Source organism: Hylobates moloch, unplaced genomic scaffold (genome assembly GCF_009828535.3).
Source record: "Hylobates moloch isolate HMO894 unplaced genomic scaffold, HMol_V3 SCAFFOLD_22, whole genome shotgun sequence".
In the NCBI taxonomy this organism is placed as follows: Eukaryota; Metazoa; Chordata; class Mammalia; order Primates; family Hylobatidae; genus Hylobates; species Hylobates moloch.
The window spans coordinates 2,236,368-2,261,477 of NW_026652297.1; the positions used below are offsets into that span (position 1 = coordinate 2,236,368).

The 25,110-nt window shown below is 50.3% G+C and overlaps 1 protein-coding gene across 3 annotated transcripts in view; it reads left to right on the top strand.

Moving 5' to 3' along the window:
- The first annotated feature begins 505 nt into the window (after positions 1-505).
- The window catches only part of NCKAP5L (NCK associated protein 5 like), a 39,777-nt gene continuing 15,172 nt past the window's right edge, over positions 506-25,110 (top strand). For 2 of the 3 annotated variants that reach the window (XM_058433567.1, XM_032143903.2), the window contains exons 1-2: positions 520-597; positions 23,476-23,537. The gene's annotated coding sequence lies outside the window, so the exon portion shown is untranslated. Of the gene's footprint in view, positions 598-23,475; positions 23,538-25,110 lie in introns of all 3 variants that reach the window. The other variant, XM_032143902.2, reaches the window with a different exon arrangement.

Sequence of the window (25,110 nt, forward strand, 5' to 3'; positions counted from 1 at the left end):
GAGGCGGGAGCATTTAAGGCCAAAGAGGCACTCAAGCCTTTCCCCCATGGATTTACACCCCACACGTATGCAGAAAGGCAAACTACAAACACCGACGCTCACAACCACACATACACGTGCACGCCCAGCCCCACAGAAGCAAACGCGCATGCCTGTGGGCCCGCGCGCACCTACTTAGTTTTCTCTGTTCTAGACGCCCTCATTCCACCCCCGCTCGGCCCAGCCCGGCGTCCTCTACCCAGGCACGGCTGAGGTTTACCAAGCCCGGCCCGGCCTGGAGAAAGTGTTTCTATAAGGGGGAAGGGAGGTCCTTCCCACCAAAGCGGAAGCGGCGCGCGCCGGCCGGGCAGACTTAGCTCGCGTCCTGGGAACATCTGGAGGGGGCTGGGAGGGGCGCGCATCCAGGCTGAACGTGGATTGGCTGCTAGGGAGGAGGGGGGCGGGGTCAGAGCCAGGGGCGGGGCTCCCCGGCCCCTTTAAAGCCTTGACATCAGGAGGCGGCTCCGGCACCCCCCTTTCTCTGCCCCCCGCCCCCAAGCCGCGGCCATGGACCTGGCGGATCCGGCCTGCCCTGGCCCAGCTCAACACCTCATTTCGGTGAGTTCTGGGTCTACTTGGGATTGAAAGGGCGGCGAGTGCGGGGGGGCGATCTGTAGCTCCGGGCCGGGGGGAGTGGGGTGTGGAGGGCAAGGCTCTCGTGGCAGTACAGGGTCGGAGAGGGCGTCGCGGCTTCCTGCCCAAACCCTGCTGCCCGCCCCTCCGTCCCTCCCTCCAGCCGCATCCTCCTCGGGGGTCCGGCTGCGACTCTGTGCACCCCCACCCCACCCCCTCCCGCCCCCCGCGCCATCCTCGCGCACACTCCGTGGCCCCGGAAGGGAAACTTTCGGGAGTGGGGGATGTTCCGGGGGCCGGGCTCCCCTCCCTCTTTGAAAGCACTGACCTTGCCCCAGCTGCTCACCCCACCCAACCCGCATCCCACCGTCCGGGTGCCGCTCAGCGGTGCCGGGTTATTGCGGGGGGAGGGGCTCTCTCCCCAAAGCGCAGGCGCGGAGACGAGCCTGGGGCTGCCTTTCGCACTCCTTCCATTCCCCGTGGCCTGGGGCGGTAGGGCCTGGGGAAGGCGGGGAGAGGCGGAAAGACCGGGTCTCCTAGAGAACAGCCCTTCAAAGGCTTTGAGGGATTGCGGGAAGGAGGAAGGACCTGGTGGGCTGCACGCTGAAGAGAAGCTAAGGGAGGGAGAAGGGTTGGTTGGGCAGGGAGCAGGGACAGGGCAGCGCCTGCAGAAAAGGCCCTCCGGGTGCTGGCTGCGGTGCCAGAAGAATGCAGAGAATTCATCTGTGCCCGACGCTCCCCTGGCTTAGCCCAACTAAGAAAGCGGCTGCCCGGATCCTAGCTCCCCTCTCCTTGTCCTGGGCTCAAGGTCCCGCGTTGTCTCCAGCCCTGGCACGGCCCCAAGGGCACAGAGGGCCCTCACCTCCCACAGGCCTGGTTTTCCAGGCATCCCAGGGCTGGATCAGCCGAGTCCACCTAGTCTGTCCAGCTGCTACTTCTTAAAGGCCTGCCTTGCTGAGGAGCTAAGGGTCTTGGGCTAAGGAGTTCGCTGGCTGTAGAGGCAATCCCTCCCTCCCACTTCTCCCCCTCTTTCATGGGTCCTCCTTCTTAAGCACAATGGTCAGCCAGAGGAAGTGGCCCGGGCAGGGGTGGCCTGGGGAGCAGTAGAAAGAGTGTCAATGCCTAACCGTTTTGTGGTCAGTACTTTTGGGGAAAATGAACATAGCCCATTTGTCTTGTTGCAGACCCTGCCTTACAGACATTACGCCATCTGGCTCTCTGAGACTCCTTGTGTGACAGGAAAATTCACTTCTCAAATTGGTCCCCCTATCTTCCTAAAAACAGCCTGGGATTAGTGGGTTTCCTATCCCAAAGAAACCGTGTGTATTCCTGTCCGGGGAGATATTCCCATGTTCAAGCTTGTTTTCAAAGTCTATAGTCTGTGCATGAGGTGGCTTCGTCCTTCCAGCATCTTTCTCCAGCTCTGGCCCTCACGAAGAGTGAGGACCTGGAGGGGCAGGTGCCGTGGTTGGCAGGGAAGGAGGATCTTCATGATAGGCCGGTGAAGACCTAAGTGTTTGGGGACCAAGCGGGTATCAATAAAGACAGAGTCAGAAGCTCTGGTCCCTACTTCTCCTAGCTTGCTGTATGACCTTGGCCAAGACAGTTTGCTCTCTGGGGCTCAGTTTCCCCATCTTTAAAACTCAGTAGTTGGACTAGATAGCTCTAATATTCCCTTCCACTTTTTGACATTGAATGGTTCCACTGATGGGTGAATCTACAGAGGAGAAAGCTTCTCTGGCAGAATGGTTCCATTTAAAGGGAGCTAAGGTGTTGGGTGTGCTTTAAATTGCAATTACTTAGGATTAGAACCCTGGGTAGAGAGAACAGATTCCCTTATTCTAAGCCCGAGAGTAGACCTTGTCCCACACACCCCTGGTGCCTTGGGATATGAACTCCTGCTCCTGCTGGCTTGGGTTTGGCCCACCCATCACGCCTGTGGTGAGACATCCTGGCCCTTTGAAGAGAAACTGAGAGAGGAGGAGGCAGCCAAGGGCCAGCAGGGTAAGCAGATTCCCAGGAGACAGTTTACGTCTCAGCTGTTGGGACTTGTTTTAGGATCTGGGCCAGGGAGCACAACACACTTACCCGCCCACCCTCTTATAGGAGGAGGGCAAGGAGGGCCCCACTGCTTTTGCCCATCCCACCCCCAGCCCTGCCCACCTCACTGCTGTACTCACAGCCCCAGGTCCCAGGCAAGGGGCTAAGGAATCTTCCCCACTGCCCTCATCCAGCCCAGCCAGCCTCCCAGGCCCTGCTATACCAGCCCGTGGCAGCAGTGAGGAGAAGCCGCCCCCACCCCAGCTTTCCCAGCCCCTTCCCTCCCCGGGGTAGGACTCAGGAGTTGGGCTCTCCAGGTTGGGACTTGCTTTCCAGCCCAAGAGCCAGAGGTCTTGAAGTTCTTCTTGTTTGTTTTCATCCTCGGTCTCCCAGGTGAAGGGGAATGTTGAAGGAGAGGTGGTGGTTAAGGAAGCCCTGGGTTTGCTCAGGTAGGGGCACATTCTCCCTGGGTTACTTTTCCCTCTGCTGGCTCTCCTGGGCCTGGGAAGCCCTCTGCCCTGGGCCTTGCTGCCTATGAGGGTGAAGCTGCAGCAGGAGGTGTTTAGGTTAAATCCCAAGGAAGCCTTCCTTACCACTGTGAGTCCTTGGAATGGATAATGGAAGCTCCCAGGGAGGTCAGTTTCCCAGAAAGTGGCTAATGCTGGAGTCGCTGTCAGACTGAAGGATGCAGCTGTTACTAGGCAGAAGCTGCTGTTCCCTCTTGGGGTGTGGCTCTGAGGCTGGCCAGCCAGAGGCCCCGTTACAAGCAGGAGGAGAAAGGGCCCTTGCCTGACAGCCAAAGTGAGGTCCCTGACCCCATCATGCCTGAGTCACCAGAGCTGCATCTCTCAAAACAAGTGCCTTTTCTAGCCCCTGCTTCTTAGCCCCCTCCCCCAGTTCACCACTGCTCTCACTGTCTCTTTCGACAACCCTCACCCGAACCTGGCAGGTTCCCCGAGCCCCAGTCTGGCTGCATTAATGGACTGATTGGATTTTCTATACTTGGAGTTTGGGATTTCTGATTGAACATACAAATTTATGTAAATCAATCTGGGATCTGCCACTACATCAAAACAACCCAGAGCATAGGCTGGAAGGAATCCTAGAGACAGTCTAGTCCAACGCCCTCGTGTTAAAAATGGGGAAACTGAAGTCCAGAGGGGGAAGTGATTCATGCGGTGGTGAGTGTCAGAGGCAGGACTCCTGATTCTGCTCTGTAGTTTTACATGGTTCCATTCTGCCTTAATGTTTTATGCATGAGGTAGCCTGGCTGGATTTAAAGCAGAGAGGGCCAGTTCTTGAACCTGAGATAGCAGAAAGCTGGGCCCTTGGAGAGTCAGAGTGTTATCGCAGGACCCCCCAGGGGCTCTGGTCAGCTTTGTAACATGCTGAGGAAAAACAGCTTCAAATCCCTGAGAACAAGACCCATAATATTTTGCCCCAGACACTGACCTGGAGGGTTGGAGGCTAAGGTCATTGGCTGCTGCCTGTCTTGGCCCTTGTGTTTTCTCGGGAGCTTAGATTTTGTCTGTCCCGGCATCTGTCACAGTACCAGGCACGCAGCAGGCTGTGGAAGGACCTGCATATGCAATGCCTCCATCATTGTTTACCCTTCCCTTCTAGTTTGAGTCTCTACTGGTTCCCTCCGGGGACACAATGGGAAAAGGTCGTTGGTCTCTTAGGATGCTTTGCCCACCGTCCTCTGCCCTCTTGGAGGACAGACGCCAACTGGACCTCCCCTGCAGGTTTCTATAGCACTGGCCAGACAGGCCTTGCTGTAGGAAGGATCTCTTTATTTTAGGATCAATGCCAAGGATGCAAGGGGGCTTCAGAGATGGGCTGGGATCCCCAAGAAGCAGTCTCCCCTATTTCTTGACTCTTCTTGATCTGATCTGCCTACCTGGCTGTAAGGTGCTCCCCACTCCCACTTCATGGACCGTGCCTGTGGCGTGGGGCTGTTCGGAGGGCTGAGCGCTCACTTACCCTGTGGCGCCTGGGCATACTGTATAGATGTGGAGGTGCCTGAGGCAGCTGTCAGCCTGCATTGTGATACTCTGGCGGGGGTGGGGCATGGGCTCAAGAACAGAGGCCTTGATTCCCAGCTAAGGCTACTCACCAGGCCCTGCCGCAGCCTAGGAGGGGGCTTGGGACACATATCTGGGTCTTTCTTCACCTTCTCCCCAAACCCAAGTCTGGAGGACTCTGGAATGAGTGCCCCTGTCTTCAGCACCTTCCCAAAACACTGCAGATGTGGAACTGGCACCCTCACCCCCCACCGCCTAGCAGCCCTCGGCACCTGTGTCTCTAGTTCTCTGTGAGGGGAAATCCTTCTCCTTGGGCCTCAGTTTCCCAGCCAGTGTACCTGGATTAATCATGCATCATGACTGGGGTGTGGCATCTGCTCAATAACTACCATTTTCCCAGCTCTGGGAGTTACGCAGATGAAAGAGGAGGCCAGGCTGTTATTAAGGTGAATTATTGTTGCTGTTATTACTGATTTCTAAAACCCAGCAGCTGCTGAGAAGAGCCCAGTCAGGCACAGCACTCTGAACCTTATGCTGGTCCTTGAACTCTGGGAATTCTCCAATATTCACTATGCTTTTTTTTTTTTTTTTTTTTTTTAATGTATAGATGTCTTAAAGGAGAGAAGACCCCATTCTGCTGCTCCTGCTGTTGCCTGCAGGGCTTGAGTGACAGGTGCTGCTTAGGACCTGTGGTCTGCATGTCTCCTCACTCTCATGTAGTTCAGCCTGAAATTGCCCCTGCCCTTAGACACTCTGGGTAGGCCAATGGTCAAGATTTTTCTAGGTGGGGCTGTGAGGGGCCCTGGAACTCCCGTAGTGTGGCTCTGGGGTTCTCAGCAGTTGCAGTTCCCAGGGGCTGATTTACCTCACTCCCAGCTGGCTTGATGTGGGAGCTGTAATCGGCCCTTCTGTACACGGATCTGTTCAGACACCCCCAGAACCTGCCCACAGCAGCACCAGGCACTTCCAGGAGTCACTTACCCCACTTGCCCCAAACTTCCCCCTGCCCTCTGCCTCTGCCCCTGACCAGACTGTCCCCCTTCCCAGGGACCTAGAATAAACCCAACTTTTACCCAGGTGGAAGTGCCCCTGACCAACTTCTGAATACTGGTGTTACCATGCCCACACCACAGCCTGGGGTTAGGAGGGCCTCTCTGCTAACCCAGGGCAAGATTGCTGGAGAAGAAAGGATGTGAAGGCATCAGCAGCCCTGGGTTGGAGCCCCCACGGTCATCTGACCGGCCGCCTCACCTGCTCCCTTGTCCTAGGGGCCTGGAAGAGGGTGGATGCCACAGCTGGGAGGAGCTTTGGAAATCACTTGTTGAGTAGTTTGAGTCCTTCTAATATTTTTTGCAGTTTTATTTTTTCACCAGGTTTTATAAACACAGTTTGAAAATTGAAATCTCTGCTGGGCATGGTGGCTCATGCCCAGCATTGTGGGAGGCCAAGGTGGGCAGATCACTTGAAGTCAGGAGTTCAAGACCAGCCTGACTAAGACAGTGAAACCTCATCTCTACCAAAAAAATATAAAAATTAGCTGGGCGTGGTGGTGTGAACCTGTAGTCCCAGCTACTGGGGAGGCTGAGGTGGGAGGATCGCTTGAACCCAGGAGGCAGAGGTTGCAGTGAGCAGAGACTGAGCCACTGCACTCCAGCCAACAGTGAGACCCTGTCTCAAAAAAAAAATCTCACCCCCACCTCCATCGTGTTCTCCCCCACAATCATTTATTAGTTTCTTGTATATCCCTGGAGTTTCCTTACACAATACCAAACACACACAAATATATATTCTTTTTTTCATTCTTACCCAAAATACAGCATAGCGTGTCTACTGTATTTGTTGCCTTACCTATTAGCAGTACCTGGGTGTGTCTGAATTTCTCCTGCCGCCTATGTCGGCTCTCCTGTTTCTGACTGTCTTAGTCTATTTGAGCTGCTATAACAACATACCATAAACTAGGCAGCTTAGAAACAACAGAAATTTATTTCTCACCGCTCTAGAGGCTGGGAAGTCCAAGGTGAAGGCAAGGGCAGATTTGGTGTCTGGTGAGGGCCGGCTTTCTGATTCCTGGACAGAGGCTTCTTAATTGTGTCCTCACATGGTGGAAGGGGTGAGGAATCTCACCAGGCCCCTTTTCATAAGAGTACCAGTCCCACTCATGAGGGCTCCACCTCCATGACCTAGTTACCTCCCACAGCACCACCGCCCCGCCACCCCACAATAGCATTACCTTGGGTATTAGGATTTCAACATGTGCATTTGGGGGGATGCAAACATTCAGACCATAGCACTGGCCTTGACCACTCATCCCAGGGTTCCCCAGTTGGCCCCAAGTCATGAGCAGTGTTCATTCACCTTTGTATACCGAACTTCATTCAGATGCCAGGATTCAGGCCAAACTGGCCTCTGAGGAATTCTCAAGCTATATGAGCAGCCTATTCATTCAGCCAGCAGATTATTTAGAATTTACCGTGTGCCGGGTGCTGTGCTAATCTCTACGGATACAGTGGTGATCAAAAAAGTCCATGTTAATCAAGTAATTAAACAGTTTTTTAATTATAGCTGTGATAAGGGTTGCAAAGAAAGGACACGTGCTGTAAGAGCAAGTGCTCCGAGGACCCCCCCCACTGCGTGTTGGGAGTGGCCCATGCCAAGGCGCATGACATGGCACACATGCTGGAAGCAGGAGTCAGGCCAGGACTGCAGATGTGGGTACCACATGGCCTAGAATGCTGGCTTTCTCAACTTGGCTTGAGTGGCTTCTCTTCTCCCCACTCCCCCAGTCTGTGGGATGTCCTGGGCCCCTTGAGTTTTATTGTGTCCAAGACAGGAGACCCCCTTCTCTGCCAGATGGTGCTGATCATTTCTCTTCCCCCACCCGCATCACGTCGTCTTTATTTCCCCAGCTCTGAGCCTGCAGGCTCCTGAAGCTGGAGCCTTTCTTTCCACTCCAGGCTGAGGGGAAGTTGGGGGATGGGGATGGGGGTTTGCTTCTCACTTCCTCTGTAGACAGCACCTCACTTCCTGTCCCCCAGGCTAGAAGAAGGCTAAAACTCTTGGCTTTGCTGTCCCTTCCTCTCTCCTCCCCCACTGCTTTCCTGGAAAGCCTACAGGCCTTGAAGGCACAAGGCAGCATCAAAGCCTGCAGCTTATCCCTGAAGGCCCTGCCTAGCTCCTTACCCCACCCTTACCCCTCACAAGGGACCTGGCTCCTCAGCTGCAGTCCTTTTCTAGACGGGATATTCTTCTCTCCTGTGCCCTGCAGGGGAGAGGAGTCAGAGGGCTCACCCCCATTTTACAGGAAGGAAACTGAGGCCCAGAGGGGTGCCAGCTTCTCCTAGGGTCACGCGGTTTGGCTGCATGAATCTCAGGAGCAGAATCCCAAAAGCCTGATGCCTGTTTGTTATCATAAACAAGAGCAGAGCCCAGTGGGGGCTTATGGGTGAACCAGAGCTGTTTTCTCCTCCCAGCGTAGAGCTGGCAGCTTGGGGTGTCACCTCTGGGCTCTGGCTGGATGGTGCCCACTAGCTGAGCACTGGAGTTGCTTGAGTGCAGAAGGCATATTGGCTGCCCAGAGCCTATTCTTTTTGTAGAAAGAAGCCAGGAGATGGGGGCCTGGGTGCAGTGGCTCACGCCTGTAATCCCAGCACTTTGGGAGGCCGAGGTGGGTGGATCACAAGGTCAGGAGATCGAGACCATCCTGGCTAACACGGTGAAACACCGTCTCTACTAAAAATACAAAAATTAGCCAGGCATGGTGGCACGCGCCTATAGTCCCAGCTACTCGGGAGGCTGAGACAGGAGAATCGTTTGAACCCAGGAGGTGGAGGTTGCAGTGAGCCGAGATCGTGCCCACTGCCTTCCAGCCTGGGTAACAGAGCAAAACTCCATATCAAAAAAAAAAGAAAAAAAAAAGCCAGGAGATAAAGTTTGGGGGATGGGCACTAGGAGCTGGAAGGGTATCTGCCCAGCTCTCCTCCCCCTGCAGGTGTAACCTCCCAGGCCCTATTGTTTCAGACCTAGGAGAAAATACTAATAGCTGATGTTTCAGTGGTCAGCTCTGCCATCACCTCCGCCATCACTTCCAGGAGCCTCTCTGCCTTGGTTCCTCCTGTGGGGCCCAGCATGTGTCTCTGGTTATGCCCAGGATATTGAAAAGATGCCAACTCCCTAATTCGGCCAGGGGACAGGAGAGGAGTTAGTTATTGGCATGGGCCAGGGGAGCAGGAAACCATCACCTTCAAATGTCCTTAGATCCAGCTGCACTGAGTCATTCTGGTTCCATATACACCCAGAGGTTTCTGCCTCCTCACTTCTGTTGCTTCCCTTCCTTCTGTGTGGAATGACACCCTTCCCTTTTCGTTGTATGTAAACCCCACCTGTCTTTACCTTCTGTTCACTTGATGGCTCCAATTCTGAAAAACGGTTTCAGCTTCAGCTTAATATTTCTCTCCTGATTTTTAAAGTTCTTCAAAAGACTCCTCTTATGGAACTTCCTTCATAGTACAGCTATCTGTCCAGATGTCTGTTTTCTTTTCTTCCCTTGAGGCAGAGTCTTGCTACGTTGCCCAGCCGGTCTTGAACTCCTGGGCTCAAGCAATCCTCTGCTTCTATGCATTCAACTTTTTAGAATCCATATGTAAGTGAGATCATGTGGTATTTGTCTGTGCCTGGCTTATTTCACGTAACATAATGTTCTCCAGATTCATCCACATTGTTACAAATGACAGGATTTCCTCCTTTTTTAGGGCTGAATAGTGTCCTATTGTGTACATATAGCATCTTTTCTTTATCCATTCATCTACTGGTGGATACTTAGGTTGGTTCCATATCTTGACTACAATGAATAAATATGGGAGTGCAGATACCTCTTCAACATCCTGATTTAATGGTAGTTCTATTTAAGAGTTTTAGAATTTTTTTTTTTTTTTTTGAGGCCGAGTCTTGCAGTGTCGCCCAGGCTGGAGTACAGTGGCGCAATCTGAGCTCACTGCGAGCTCTGCCTCCCAGGTTCAAGCTATTCTCCTGCCTCAGCCTCCCAAGTAGCTGGGACTACAGGCGCCCACCACCACGCCTGGCTAATTTTTTGTAGTTTTAATAGAGATGGGATGGTCTCCATCTCCTGACCTCATGATCCGCCCACCTCGGCCTCCCAAAGTGCTGGGATTACAGGCGTGAGCCACCGCGCCCAGCCTTTTTTTTTAAATACAGGGTCTTGTTGTGTTATCTAGGCTGGTCTTGAACTCCTGGCCTCAAGTGATCCTCCTGCCTTGGCCTCCCAAAGTGTTAAGATTATAAGTGTGAGCCACTGGGTCTGGCCTATTTTAAGTTTTTTGAGAAACTTCCATACTATTTACCATAGTGGCTATACTAATTTATATTCCCTCCAGTGGTGTACAAGGGTTCCCTTTTCTCCACATCCTTGCCAACACTTATTATTTTGTCTTTTTTATAATCTAAATGTATGAGGTAATATCTCATTGTGGTTTAATTTACATTTCCCTGCCGATTTGTGATATCGAGCATTTTTTCATATACCCACTGGCCATTTGTCTTTTAAGAAATGTCAGGCTCTGCATGGTGGCTCACGCCTGTAATCCCAGCACTGTGGGAAACTGAGGCAGGCAGATTGCTTGAGCCCAGGAGTTCGAGACCAGCCTGGGCAACATGGTCAAACTCTGTCTCTACAAAAAAAATCCAAGAAATTAGTTGGGCGTGGTGATGCATGCGTATAGTCCCAGCTGAGGTGGGAGGATCAGCTGAGCCCAGGGGTTTGAGGTTGCAGTGAGCCATAATTGCACCACTGCAACCAGCCTGCACTCCAGCCCGAGTGAATGAGATGTGTGGTTTACAAATATTTTCTCCTATTCTGTAGATTGTCTCTGTAATCTGCTGTTTCCTTTGCTCTGCAGGAGCTTTTTAGTTTGATGTAATCCCCTTTGTTGCCTGTGCTTTTGGGGTCATATCCAAAAAGTCATTGCCCAGACCAATGTCCTGGAGTTTTTACCCTGTATTTTATTTTCTTCTAGTAGTTTTACAGTTTCTGGTCAGGTTTAAGGTTTTTTGTTGTTTTTTTTTTTCCCAAGACAGAGTCTTGCTCTGTCACCCAGGCCAGAGTGCAGTAGCACGATCTTGGCTTACTACAACCTCCACTACCTCCTGGGTTCAAGAGATTCCTGTGCCTCTGCCTCCCAAGTAGCTGGAATTATAGGCATGAGCCACCACACCCAGCTAATTTTTGTATTTTTAGTAGAGATGAGGTTTCACCATGTTGCCCAGGCTGGTCTCAAACTCCTGACCTCAAGTGATCTGCCTGCCTTGGCCTCCCAAAGTGCTGGTATGATAGGCATGAGCACTGCACCCGACCAGGTTTAAGTTTTTAATCCATTTTGAGTTGATTTTTGTATATGGTGTGAGATGAGGGTCTAAACTAATTTCACTCTTCTGCATGTGAATATCCAGTTTTCTCAACACTAATTACTAAGGAGACTGTCCTTTCCCTGTTGTGTGTTCCTGGCATCTTTGTCAGCAATCAATTAACTGTAAATGTGGATTTATTTCTGGTCTCTCTATTCTGAACCATTCATCTAGTATCTGTTTTTATGCCAGTACCATGCTATTTTGATTACTATAGCTTTGTAGTAGGTTCTTCAAATCAGGTAGTGTGTTGCCTCCAAGTTTGTTCTTTTGCTCAAGAACAAACTTTTGTTCAGCTTGTTTACCTGGCTTTACTCTAGGATGTGGTGTGATAGCTAGCACAGAGAATTTTGGATTCTCAGGGGTAGGTTCAATTCCTATATTCTAGAAATAAGAGGATTTTAACCTCTATTGTTTACTCTATCAAAGTAATTCTTTTGTCAGACTTATTGCTTTGGCTATTTGGGGTCTTTTATGGTTCCATATGAGTTTTAGGATTTTTTTTCCTATTTCTATGAAAAATATAATTGATATCTTGATACAGATTGCATTGAATCTGTAGATGGCTTTGGGTATTTATGGACATTTAAAAAATATTAATTCTTCCAATCCCTGAACATGGGACATCTTTTCAGTTATTCATGTCAATTTCTTTTATCAGTGTTTTATAGTTTTTAGTGTAGAGATCCTTCATCTCCTTGGTTAAACTTATTCCCAAATATTTTACTATTTTGTACTTTTTTAGGTAGTTCATTGTTAACATATAGAAAGGCTATTGATTTTTGGCTGGGCGCGGTGGCTCACGCCTGTAATCCCAGCACTTTGGGAGGCCGAGGGGGGCAGATCACGAGGTCAAGAGATCGAGACCATCCTGGCTAACACGGTGAAACCCCGTCTCTACTAAAAATACGAAAAATTAGCCGGGCACGGTGGCAGGCACCTGTAGTCCCAGCTACTCTGGAGGCTGAGGCAGGAGAATGGCGTGAACCCGGAAGGTAGAGCTTGCAGTGAGCCGAGACAGTGCCACTGCACTCCAGCCTGGGCAAAAGAGCAAGACTCCGTCTTAAAAAAAAAAAAAAGAAAGGCTACTGATGTTTTTTCTTGCATGTCTTATGTCCCTATAGACTGAAAGCTCCAAGAAGCCCAAGAGCTGACCCTTCTCTGAATTGCCCCCAGCTGTATACCCAAGCATTGCATTTCCTAGTGAGTTTGTCGGTCCAGAATATCTGTAGAATGAATAGGTTAGGACTATTTGCCAGAGAGAGTCACTGAGGCTTAAGATTGGGTTGAGAACTTTTTTTTTTTTTTTTGAGACAGACTCTCATTCTGTCACCCAGGCTGGAGTGCAGTGGTGCGATTTCAGCTCACCACAACCTCCGCCTCCCAGGTTCAAGCAATTCTTCTGCCTCAGCCTCCCAAGTAGCTGGGATCACAGGCACGTGCCACTACGCCCGGCTAATTTTTGTATTTTTAGTAAAGACAGGGTTTCGCCATGTTGGTCAGGCTGGACTCGAACTCCTGACCTCGTAATCCGCCCACCTTGGCCTCCCAAAGTGCTGGGATTACAGGCGTGAACCACCGAGTCTGGACTTTTTTTTTTTTTTTTTTTTTTTGAGAGGGTTGAGAACTTTGAAAGGGTCAGGGACAAATCTGAAAATGTCCCTTCCTCACCCCTCGGTATGTCCTATGGGCCCTAAGAGCCATTTGATGGAGAGGATAGTTAGGGGTCTTTCGGGGAACTTGATGAGCCCATGTTTGTTCTTAGCTGTCCCTTCTTTCTAACCTTCTTTCTGATGAGAATGAAAAGAGATCACCAGTTCTGCAGGGGGCAGGGTGGCTCAGGGCCTGGTCTGGTTGGTAGGGGTGGTACACTGGCAGAGGGCGTGGCAGGGAGTGCAGAAATACAAGCAAGGGCCTCTCCTCGGGGAGCTCCCCTTCTAACGGTATAGGGAGTCCCCTCCTCTTCACAGGGAATGTTCAAGAACACGATGCATTGCATTTGGAAATACTGATCTTGCAGGAGGCACTTGAAGAAGATAGAACAATGAGGCTGCATGAATCCAGGAAAGCTTGTCCAAAGAGTTGCTCTGGGGCCAGACAAAGGCAGAGCTTCGAGGGTTGTGTTGAGGGCTTTGGTCATTCCCAAAAGCAGTAGGAGGTCGTGGGAAGATTTGAAGTGGGAAGAACACAATCAGATTTATAGTTTTAGAAGGTTGCTATGGTGGAGCTCCTTGGAGAAGTGTTTGTGGCAAGGAAAATACAAGATAAGCCAGGAACATCTTATGGCAAGAGAGTGCTTAAAAAAAAAAAAAAAAAAAAGGAAGCATTGGCGGGGTGTGGTGACTTATGCCTGTAATCCCAGCACTTTGGAAGGCCCAGGTGGGTGGAGCACTTGAGGTCAGGAGTTCGAAACCATCCTGGCCAACGTGGTGAAACCCCATCTCTACTAAAAATATAAAAATTAACCAGGTGTAGCGGCACACACCTGTGGTCCCAGCTACTCAGGAGGCTGAGGCATGAGAATTGCTTGAGCCGAGATCACGCCACTGAACTCCAGCCTAGGCGACAGGGCAAGACTTGTCTTAAAAAAAAAAGGAAGCATGTTGAAAGAAGGACCCAACCTGAAGGATCCTCAGTGGCCAATGGCCGTAGCTGGAATTTGAGCAATGAAATGTGATGATATTATTGGATTATAAACCAAAGATTCAAATAAATATCCAGTTCGTCCATACCAATATAAATACGTGATTAAATGGGATGAAGGGACAATTCTTCCTTATAGAAAACTTGCAATTAATAAATATAGAAGGAAGATAAGAAATTGAAAATTATGTTTTAGAACACCATAGTAATTGCTACAAGCAAGATCCACTGATTTTGGTAAAAAATTGCTGGGTGAAAATTTAAGGAGAAACAGGATATTTACATAGTCTCAAAGTATTGCCCCCCAAAATATTTAATTACAAAAGGAAAAATAGTGACTTTATAATGGAGAAACCAATTAATAGATACTGCCTAACCAAGTGATGAGGTTAAAATATCACCAGGAGCAAGAAACCTTGATTATCATGTGTGTCCTCAGATATAATGCCCTGGGGAAGGCATATCACCTCCGTGGTATTCTTCTCAAAGCATATAACCTCAGTCTAATAAGTGAGAACATCAAACACCCCAAATTGGAGGACATTCTCCAGAATGTTGACCAGTCCCTTCAGAAGTGTTAAGATGATGAAAGGTAAGGAAAGGTCGAGGGATTGTCATGAATTGTAGACACTAAGGAGACTGGGTGACCAAGTACCCTGTGGAATCCTGGATTGGCTCTTGGAACAGGATATTGATACAAAAACTGATAAGATCCATATAAAGGCTATAGTTTCATTTTCTAAAAATTGTTCTGCTAAAGAAAGATGTGGAACCATGAGAACGTGCTACTATGTCTTTTTTTTAAGTATGTATTTATACATAAAGTAACACATAGGCACACAGAAGAAGAGGTGGAAGAGGGGTGGGAGGAGCAGGGGAATGTAATAGGCAAGGGAAAAGTCATCCAGGAAGAAGTGGATACCCTCAAGAAAGTGAAAACACAGCCCACAGAATGGAAGAAAATATTTTCTTTTTCTTTTTTTTTTTTTTGATATGGTGTCTCACACTGTCGCCCAGGCTGGAGTGCAATGGCGTGATCTCGGCTCACTGCAACCTCCACCTCCCGGGTTCACACGGTTCCCCTGCCTCAGCCTCCCGAACAGCTGGGATTACAGGCGCACACCACCACACCTGGCTAATTTTTTGTATTTTTAGTAGAGACGGGGTTTCACTCTGTTGGCCAGGCTGGTCTCAAACTTCTGACCTCGTGATCCGCCTGCCTCAGCCTCCCAAAGTGCTGGGATTACAGGCTTGAGCCACCAGGCCTGGCCGTAAGAAAATATTTTCAAATTATATATATATATATATATATATAATAAAGGACTTGTATCTAGAATATGTAAAGAATTCCAAAAACTAGATAGACTGGGCTAAGTTGCTCATCCCTGTAATCCCAGTGCTTTGGGAGGCCAAGGCAGTAGGATCACTAGGAGGAGCTCAAGATCAGCCTGGGCAGTATGGCAAGACCTGTCTCTACAAAAAATTTTAAAATTAGCCAGCTGTGGTAATCCTAGTTACTTGGGAGACTGAAGTGGGAGGACCACTTGAGCCTAGGAGTCTGAAGTTACAGTAAACTAGGGCACAATGTCTCATGCCTGTAATCCCAGCACTTTGGGAGGCCAAGGCGGGCAGATCATTTGAGGCCAGGAGTTCGAGACCAGCCTGGCCAACATGGGGAAACCCCATCTCTACTAAAAATACAAAAATTAGTCAGGTGTGGTGGCGCACGCCTATAATCCCAGGTACTCGGAAGGCTGAGACAGGAGAATCGCTTGAACCCAGGAGGCGGAGGTGGCAGTGAGCTGAGATCGCGCCACTGCACCCCAGCCTGGGCGACAGAGTGAGACTCCATCTCAAAAAAAATAAAAAATAAAAATAAAGAATTCTCACAATTAGATAATAAAAAGACACAATCCCCAATTTAAAAATCAGCAAAAATTTGAAAAACATTTCTCCAAGGAAGAGATACAAATGGCCAATAAGCACATGCAAAGATGCTTAACATCATTAGTCATCAGGGAGATACAAACTCAAACCACAATAAAATCTCACTTCACACTTACTGGGTGGCTGGAATCAGCAGATCAAATAATAAGTGGTCACGGTATAGAGAAATTGGAACCCTCATACACTGCTGGTGGTATTATAAAATGGTACACCTGCTCTGGACAACAATCTGAGAGTTCCTCAAATGATTAAACCTGCAGTTATTATATAACCCAGCAATTCTACTCCCTAAGTATATACCCAAGAGAAAGGAAAACATACATCTATACAAAAACTTGTGTAGTGATCCACATTTGCAGGGTCCAACCAACTGTGGGCCAAAAATATTTTGGGGAAAAAAACAATAAAAAATAACGATAAAATAAAAATAATACAATGCTTAAAACAACGTAGTCTAACAACTATTTACATAGCATTTACACTGTAGTAGGTATTATAAGAAGCCTGGAGATGATTTATAAAGTATACCAGAGAAAGTGTTTAGGTTCTATGCAAATACTGTACCCTTTTTTATATAAGGGACTTGAGCATCCTCAGATTTTGGTTTTTGCAAGGGACCTAGATCCAATCCCCTGGGGATGCCAAGGGAGAACTACATACATGATCGTAGCAATATTCATAATAGATAAAAAGTGAAAACAAGCCAAATGTTCATCAGTGGAATGGAGGGATAAGCTGTGGCTGGCCCATACAGTGGAGCACTGTTCACCCATACAAAGGAATGGAGGCTGGGTGTGGTGGCTCACGCCTGTAATCCCAGCACTTTGTGGGGCCAAGGAAGGAGGATCACCTGAGGTCAGGAGTTCGAGATCAGCCTGGACAACATGGTGAAACCCCGTCTCTACTAAAAATACAAAAATTAGCCAGGCGTGGTGGCGGGGGCGCCTGTAGTCCCATCTACTCAGGAGGCTGAGGCAAGAGAATCGCTTGAACCTGAGCGGCAGAGGTTACAGTGAGCCGAGATCACGCCACTGCACTCCAGCCTGAGCAACAAGAGTGAAACTCTTGTCTAAAAAAAAAAAAAAAAAAAAAAAAGATGAAAACAAAACAAAAGGGGTGGAGTACTGATACATGCGACAACGTGGATGAACCTTGAAAACATCACGCAAAGTGAAAGAAGCCAGTCGTAAAAGGCACCAGTGATATGATTGAATTCACATGAAATGTCCAGAATAGGGAAATCAATAAAGACAGAAAATAGACAAGTGATTGCCTGTGACTGGGTGGGGAGGGGGCAGTGTTAAGGAAAGGAACAATAAAAGCTAATAAAAGTGTTCTAAAATTAACCATGGTGATGATTGCGCGTATCTCTGAGTATACTAAGAACCACTGAACTGTACACTTGCAGTGGGTGAGTTGTGTGAGACATTGACTGTCTCAAAGCTTTAAAAACAAAGTCCAGGGGGAAGTGGTCACAGAGGTCTTATGCCTGTGACGGCAATGAGGATTGAAAAATATCGTTTGGATTTAGCATCGTGGTGGTTACCGCTGCAGTTGGACCAGGTTAAGGGAGGAATGAGAAGATGGTTTTGGGATTTTCTTTTTTGTTTTTTGAGAAGTTTGGCTTTGAAGTATCTAGAGTATTTTTTGAAATTTGGCAGTATCTGGGAAAATGTCAAGCAAAGATTGTTGTTTTTGTTTGTTTAAGAGAAAAAAAAAGGGTCCCTCTCTGTCGCCCAGGCTGGAATGCAGCAGTAGCCGGGTCGTAGCTCGCTGCAGCCTCGGAGTCCCTCAAGTGATCCTCCCACCTCAGCCTCCCAAGTAGCTGGGACTACAGGTGTGAGCCACTGTGCCCAGTGAGAAGACTGTTTTTAAGATTTAAAGATTTTAAGTTTTAAAGGGTAGATGGGAAGCTCTCTTCAGGAGGTAGATACTGAAGACGTAAATGGGGAAAGTCTGGGACAAGCAGGACTGGCTTTGGCTGGGAGCAGGCAACTCATCTGCTGTAACAGTGGATGAGGAGGTGGGGAGGGTTCCGAGGGGGCTGGGAGGTGGCGGCAGGAGGTGTAAGGGGGTTTCCCTCTGCTGGCTTTAATCCTCTGGGGAAACAGGAGGGTGGTAGGCCAGAAGTTTTAGGAGAGTGGAGAGGGTGTGTGCTACTCATGGCAGAGAATGAGAGAGCAGCTCTCTTACCCGAGCCGGGCAGGATTGCCAAGCTGGACTGACAGTGGGGCTGAGCTGGCCTTCTGTGGTGGGGAAGAGAGGGAGAGAGAGCGTAAGCACGAGCCCGGGGACAGGAGTCCCTTTCCAGCACCCACTCCTGTGGAAAGAAGCATTGTCCTAGAATACGCAAGTCGAGGAATCCCAGGGAGCTTCTTGAGCTCACGTGTGGCTATCTAAAATTAAATGTAAAATTCAGTTCCTCAGTCGGACTAGCCACATTTCAAGTGTTCGGCAGCCAGGTGTAGCTAATAGCTAGCTTCCATGTTGGATAGTACAGACTAAGCATGTTCATTATCACAGAAAGTTCTACTGGACAGCACTGTTCTAGAAAAACGACTCCAACTTTTTTGTCTGAGAACTCTTCTATATGCTTAAAACTTGAGGACCCCGAAGAGCTTTTGTTTATATATGTTATACTTAACAGTTATTTAATTAATGTGTTTAAAAATAGCAATAAGCCCATCACATGTTAGCATATTTTATTTAAAAATATAATTATATATGTTCCAAAAACACAAATAATAAGAATGTCATTGTTCTCTATTTTTGCAAATTTCTTCTGTCTGACTTAATAGAAGGAAGCTGGCTTCTCCTGTCTGCTTCGGTATTCAATCTTTTGCGGTATCACACAGCATAGTATCTGGAAAATGCCACTGTACACTCAGGAGAGAATGAGAGTAATAAAGGCAGATAGTGTCTTAGTAGTAGTATTAGGAAAACAGCTTTGACCTTACAGACCCCTGGAGAGGGCCGCAGGGTGCCGAGGCCCCACTGTGGGAACCACCGTGGCAGAACAACAACCACTTGGTGGAAGAAACTCATCTCGGGGAGACGGAATTATTTGCCTAGTCGCACAGCATGTGAGTTAATTGCAGAGTTCGAACTGGACTCCATGCTAGACTCTTCTGCCTTCCAGTCTCAGGCTGTTTCCAGTACCCTCGGCTGGGCTAGGACGGCCTGGGCTGGACTTTTGGGACTGGGGCCTGGGCCGCTTGGCTGCAGAGCCCCTGGTGTGTGGTCCTATAAATAAACCCATTGTGTCGGCACCCCTTCCCTCTCCCCACCCCCTTCCCTCCCCCCACCCCCAGCAGCTGCTATTTTTGTTACTGGGTTATGCTGTGGACAGGGAGCAGGAGGGCTCTGAGGGAGGGGAGATGAGGGAACGTTGAAATCTGGAAGCCTTTGGGACTCATAACACGACCGCCCTTCCTTCTTCCCTTCCTGGAAGGGCTGAGGACCTATCCTGCAGCCGGTTCGGAAGAACCCACGCCATGGTGGTTGAGGTGCTTAGAGTGCCTGTGAAAAGGAAGTTGGGGGGACGTAGGGGGCCCCTTCCAAGACAGATGCCTCTCAGAAGGGCTATTGTGTCTCCAGTACCAGTTGTCAGGAGGAGGGAAGGAAATTCTTGTCTGCCCTCTTACCCTGAAGGGGGAGGAGACCAGTTGGAATTCTCAGGGCTGCAAGATGCCTTGGGTCAGGGATTAAGTGGCCCCTTTCAGGCTAGAAGTGCCCTGGGAGCCAGGCCTCAGTCCTCCTGTCCCTCCCCACACTCCTCAGCAGCCCAGAGCTGATCTTGGCTGGCAAGGGTGTTTGCTGTGGGGACAGAAGTTGCTGTTTACAAGTGGATTCTTGGGTGTGACTGGTAAAAGGGCTGGGAGGGTGAGAGGGATTCCAGAAAGCAGCTGGGGAGGGCGCGGAGGGAAGCGGTTGGTGTTACGGGTGATTCTGTGACTAAGTGAGCTCTCCATCTCTGCCTTCCTACAGCTGCCCACCCGCCCCCACTCCTGGTCCCTGGCTTCTCTCCCTAGAGGACTCTGGGGGGAACAGCTGGTGAGTGAGGGGCTCACCAGGGGCCAGGAGGCTTTGGCTAAGGGCGGGGGTGAGGGAATGAGGACAGGCTTGCTGCCGCCTGCCTCTCCAGCCCCTTCCTCCCATGCCTGGTCTCTGTTCAGGGAGGGGTCTCGCCTGTGCCCTGCTGGAGAGGAGGTGGGAGCTACAGACCCCCCTCTGGTGTGGCTAACTGAAGGGCCAGGACAGTCAAATCTCTTTGGAGGCCCTGAAAGCCCCTGTCCCCTCCTGGCTTTAAGGGGGAAGGGAGAGCTGGGGCCCTCCATGACTGACTTGGCTGCAGAGATAGTGGTCGCCCAGGTTACCCAGAGACCCCTGAGCAAGTTTCCCCCTTCCTCGGCCCTGGCTGCCTGAAAACTGGCCCCCTCCCCACCCCCCCTGAAGGACGAGCCAGAGAGGACTCCGCTCTTCTCCCCCCTCCTTCTCTCCCTCCCCCTGCACTGAGGTCACCTCCCTCTGAATCAGGCCTTTGTGGATGGAGGGGCCTCCGCTGGCAATTCCGGCGGCGGGAGAAGCCTCCAGTTCAAGTTAGAGTTCCAGCCCCTGCCTGGCCGGCACTGCGTGTCCAGACCCAGCGTCCCAGATGCGTTGGGGCCACCAGAGGAATGTCTGAAAGCAGAGCCATTCCAAAAACCCCAAGCCTGGGGTTTCCCCTGCCCCAGGTCGGGCTGAGCTCAGGGCTATGAGCAGGAGCTGTGGGTCCTGAGGGAGGAGGCGGTGCTCAGCCCCTGGGGATGCAGCAGGGACCAGCACTGTGAAGCCTGCCTGGGCAGGCATCCCCCATGAGATGCAGGCAGAAAGCCCAGACTCCAGAGGGCCACATTCCTGACTTGGCTTCGATTTGGAGCTGGTGGTGGTGGTCTCGCTCTGGATCTTGACTTTCCCTAGAGAAGGGTAAGGACTCAGGAAGTTTTCTTTAGAAATCTTGAACTCAGACTCCGGGCCGACTCTCACGGCCCGTGCACCTCCCCACCACCAAGCTTTCCTGCAGGTCTCTTCCCTTTGACAGCTTCCTGCCCTCCACTGTGATGGCCCTGCAGATGCAGAGGAGGCCCCTCATCCTGGGCTGACCCCAGACCCCCTCGCTGTGAGGCCAGAAAGCATTTCTCCCGAAGTGGGGCTGAGTCCCAGCCCCACTCCAGCTGGGGCACACTGAGAAGAAGAACTGTGGCCACTGGCTGGCTCATAAATCGGAGGGTCTTCCCCATTCTCAGTGGGACTCAGGCCTCCTGGCCTGGGATTCAAAGGGGCTTAGCTGTGGATAGGGGCCACGCCTGGCTTTGTGGAGTGTGTGGGGTCTCCATGCCCCTCAACACAGAAAACCACCGCATGCACACATAGAGAGTCCACAGCCAGTCCTCACAGCCTGGCCTTGCTCTTAACCTGGATGCTTTTTTATTCTTTTGGGAAAAGATACTCTACTAAACCACTGTCACCCATTGTTTCGTTGTTGCTTTCTTATGAAGAACACAAACCTTAGGGTTTCCCGGTCCTTAGTGTTATCCTTTTCCAGACCCTGGATGCTGCCTTCTTCATCCCATTCCTTTCCCTCACCCTCCCAACTTTTTTCTCCTCCTCCACAGCATACCTCAGCCACACCCCAGCCCCTGTGATGGTGAGGGGATTGAGGGACATGCTGGGGACCGACGGGCAGGTTGCTTCAGGCAGTGGGAGGACGGTGGCCCAGAGACCAGAGTTGTGGGTGAGGGTGGCACTGGTCAGATGCTGGACATTGTCTGGGTTTCACCCCATTAGAGTGTGGGAAGGAGGATAATTCTTAAATTTTTTTTCATTTTTTTTCCAGGCCTGTATATTTCTTAAGTCTATCAAACATGATAATGTTATGAGCAAACCAAGTTAAATATGATACATTTTTATGATGTTAAAATAAAAAACTTCAGGCCGGGCACGGTGGCTCAAGCCTGTAATCCCAGCACTTTGGGAGGCCAAGGCGGTGGATCACGAGGTCAGGAGATCGAGACCACGGTGAAACCCCGTCTCTACTAAAAATACAAAAAATTAGCCGGGCGCGGTGGCGGGCGCCTGTAGTCCCAGCTACTTGGGAAGCTGAGGCAGGAGAATGGCGTGAACCCGGGAGGCGGAGCTTGCAGTGAGCCGAGATTGCGCCACTGCACTCCAGCCTGGGCGACAGCGAGACTCCGTCTCAAAAAAATAAAATAAAATAAAATAAAAATAAAAAATAAAAATAAATAAATAAAAAACTTCAGATTATTATACAGTATTAACAATAAGCATTAGAGGCCAGGCACAGTGACTCGTGCCTCTCATCCCAGCCACTTGGGAGGCTAAGGCAGGAGATCACTTGAGCCCAGGAGGCCAAGGATGCAGTGAGCTATGAATGTGCCACTGAACTCCAGCCTGGGCAGTGAGGTGAAACCCTGTCTCTTAAAAAAATAAAAAAATCAGTATTAAACAGGTCTTCCTTTTCCTCCAAGTGTTTTCAGAAGTCCCCTTCCCACTGTTGTGTACACACACACACACACACACACACACACACACGAAGAAGCATTCTCTCTTTTCACTGTAATCCCAGCCCCCAAACATCCAGCTGCTTCTCTTTCTGGGGTATCAGAAGAGAAGAGGGAAGGCAAGGCTGGCCCTGGGGCTGGAGGACCGGCTGGGAGGAGTTGGAGAGAAGGCCTCTGAGAGCAGGGTGGGTGGGGCAGCATTCTGAGATCTTCAGGTGCCTCTATAGCCGAAACCGCTGAGTAAGGGCCCTGGGACTTGGAGTCGGCCCCTGTGTGAACGGACAAGGTAGCAGCAGGCTCCACAACAACCCCATAGCTTTGCACTGTGCCTCTGTCAGGTGATGATATGAGAAGTCTCCATTTATGGAATTCGTGCCAGACACTCTCTATATATTAACTCATTTTGTCCTCCAACAACCCTTTGGGCTAAGTGTTCTTATCCCTGCTTTACAAGTGAGAAAAAGAGAAAAGAGATTCTTTAGTGTCAGATTTCTAGCCCAAGTTTCTAGCCTCCGGGGAGCCCTAGGGCTGTATGGAGCTTAAATGTCTGTTTTACTGTGGAGCTTACAGTGAAGCTTGGGTGTGTGCAGAGGAGTGGGAAAATGTAGGCCTGTCTGGTGTGCTTTGTGAAGTAGCCATGTGACTTAAGCAATATCCTCTGCCCCAGAGCCTGCCTCCTCCCACAGGCGGGTGCTCCCCTTCCAGGGTTGTTAGGAGAACCAGATGGGATGGTGTGAAGAAAGCGCCTGTGCTATTCATCACACTGGGTGAACAGTGTGTGCAAGTGTAACTTCCTGTTCCTCAGTTTCCTCACCTGAAACACAGGCATTGATAATAGCATTTCACATTGTTGTGGTTAACTGTTGAGCACGAGACAAGACAATGGATGTTGTAGAACCGGGTTGTAAAGCACCAGGTGTGACTGTTCAGTCTCCTCTGTTATCTGATGATTCCTGGCTGAGGGCTGGGGACCTTTGCACTGGCTCTTTCTGCTGTCCCAAATGCTTTCCCGTTCCAGGATTTCATCTGGACTTCATTCAGGTCTCTGCCTAATTGTCATCTCTCAGTGCCTTATCACAACCCAACGCTGTACATTGTCGGCCTCGCCCAATAGAGGGGAAGCTTCATAGCGGCTGGGCTGTCTCTGGCTGTTCGTCCCATGTCCCAGTGCCTGGCGCATAGCAGGAGCCCAGTAAGTGCGTGGCTGACATCATCTTTTTTTTTCTCCACAGGCGAGGTGACCGTTCTGGATGCTAGAGTGAGTGTGCCCACCTGTGTAAGGGGGCAGAGACAGGTGAGGGGCTTGGGGGCCTGTGCATGCTGGGGGTGGGAGAGGCAGCCCTGGGCTCCACTGTGGAGGATAAGGAAGCAAGCGCTCCGATGGCTGGGTGGTGAGCTGCTGAGGACCCCTCTCTCCTATAGTCCAAAAGCTCCAAGCCGTTTTATTTTTGTTTTGAAACAGAGTCTTGGTTTGTTGCCCAGGCTTGAGCGCAGTGGCGATCACAGCTCACTGCAGCCTCGAACTCTAGGGCTCAAAGGATCCTCCCACTTCTTTTTTTTTCTTTTGGTAGATGCGGTCTCAGTATGTTGCCCAGGCTGGGCTTGAACTCCTAGCCGTAAGCCATCCTCCCACCTTGGCCTCCCAAAGTGCTGAGGTCACAAGGCATAAGCCACCACGCCCAACCCCATTTTTCTTTTGTGGGGGCTTCAATGGCACAAGGGGTAGTCAGTGGTGGACCAAGGTCCACCCTTTTATAATAGGAAGGGTTGCCCATCTACTGGAAACCTCCACAATATTTGTATGAAAGGAAAACAGCATTTTTCTCTAGCAGAGAAATGGGAACTCAATTGGAAGATGAAGACTAGTCAGTTCAAGCTAGCAACAATGGCAGTGGTTTGGTGGGGCGGGAGGATCCCATGGTGTGACGCAGGTCTGAGCCCTGGCCGTGCTGGATGTGGTCATGAGCTTCGTCTAGTCATCAGTCTGTCTCCTACATGCCAGGGGTCCCACCAGGAGGCGTGTGAGTTTGGATGGGGAGGCGAATGCAGTGTTCCTGCCCTCACGGAGTTGACTGTCTGGTGGGGGAGGCTGGTGTACAATCTTGCAGGAGCATCCCTGGGAGCCCTGAAGGACGAATAGGGAGGAGCTGGTCAAGTCGAAAGGAGCAGGCGGTGTCAAGAGACCCCAGCAGAAGGACCATCGTGCACAGAGAGCCTGATCTGACGGGGCCTAGCTCCTGCCAGGGCAGTGGGTGCCTAGTGAGGCTGGAGCTAGAAAGCAGAGCCCCGGAGGGGTGCAGGGCACTTCCCACTCTGTCCAGGAGGAGCCTGAGGCCCAGGGAGCGGGACCTTGCCCTGGGATGACCCAGCAAGTGAGCACTGGAGCCAGAGCTAGAGCGAAGGGTGCCAGGCCCCAGGCTCAACTCTATTCTCCGCATTCGCTGAGTCATGTTCTCAGGGTGCTGTTCCCTAGGCGGTCACGTTTGACTCTCAGAATGACTCTGTAAGGGAGGAAGAATTCTTCTGCCCATTTCTCAGAACTAGGAAACTGAGGCTCATCTGGTTGACCGAATGAATGAATGAGCTCACTTTTCATATGTTCACCCAGTTCACACTAGGCAGAGCCAGGCAGAGGCTTTTGGCCGCAAAGCCAGGGTTTTATCCATTTTCTCCACTACCTAAAGCACGTGCCTGCTCCAGGCAGGGGACCACCGACGCCCAGGACAAAATCCTAGATGTCTTACTTGTTAAATTAGTTTAAATTATTATTACTGTTATGAGTAATAACGGTCTTGTGTTTTAAGTGTTTTTGTTTTTTTTTTAACTTCTTCAAATCGCTTTCACAGACCTAATCTTTGTTTGCAAAT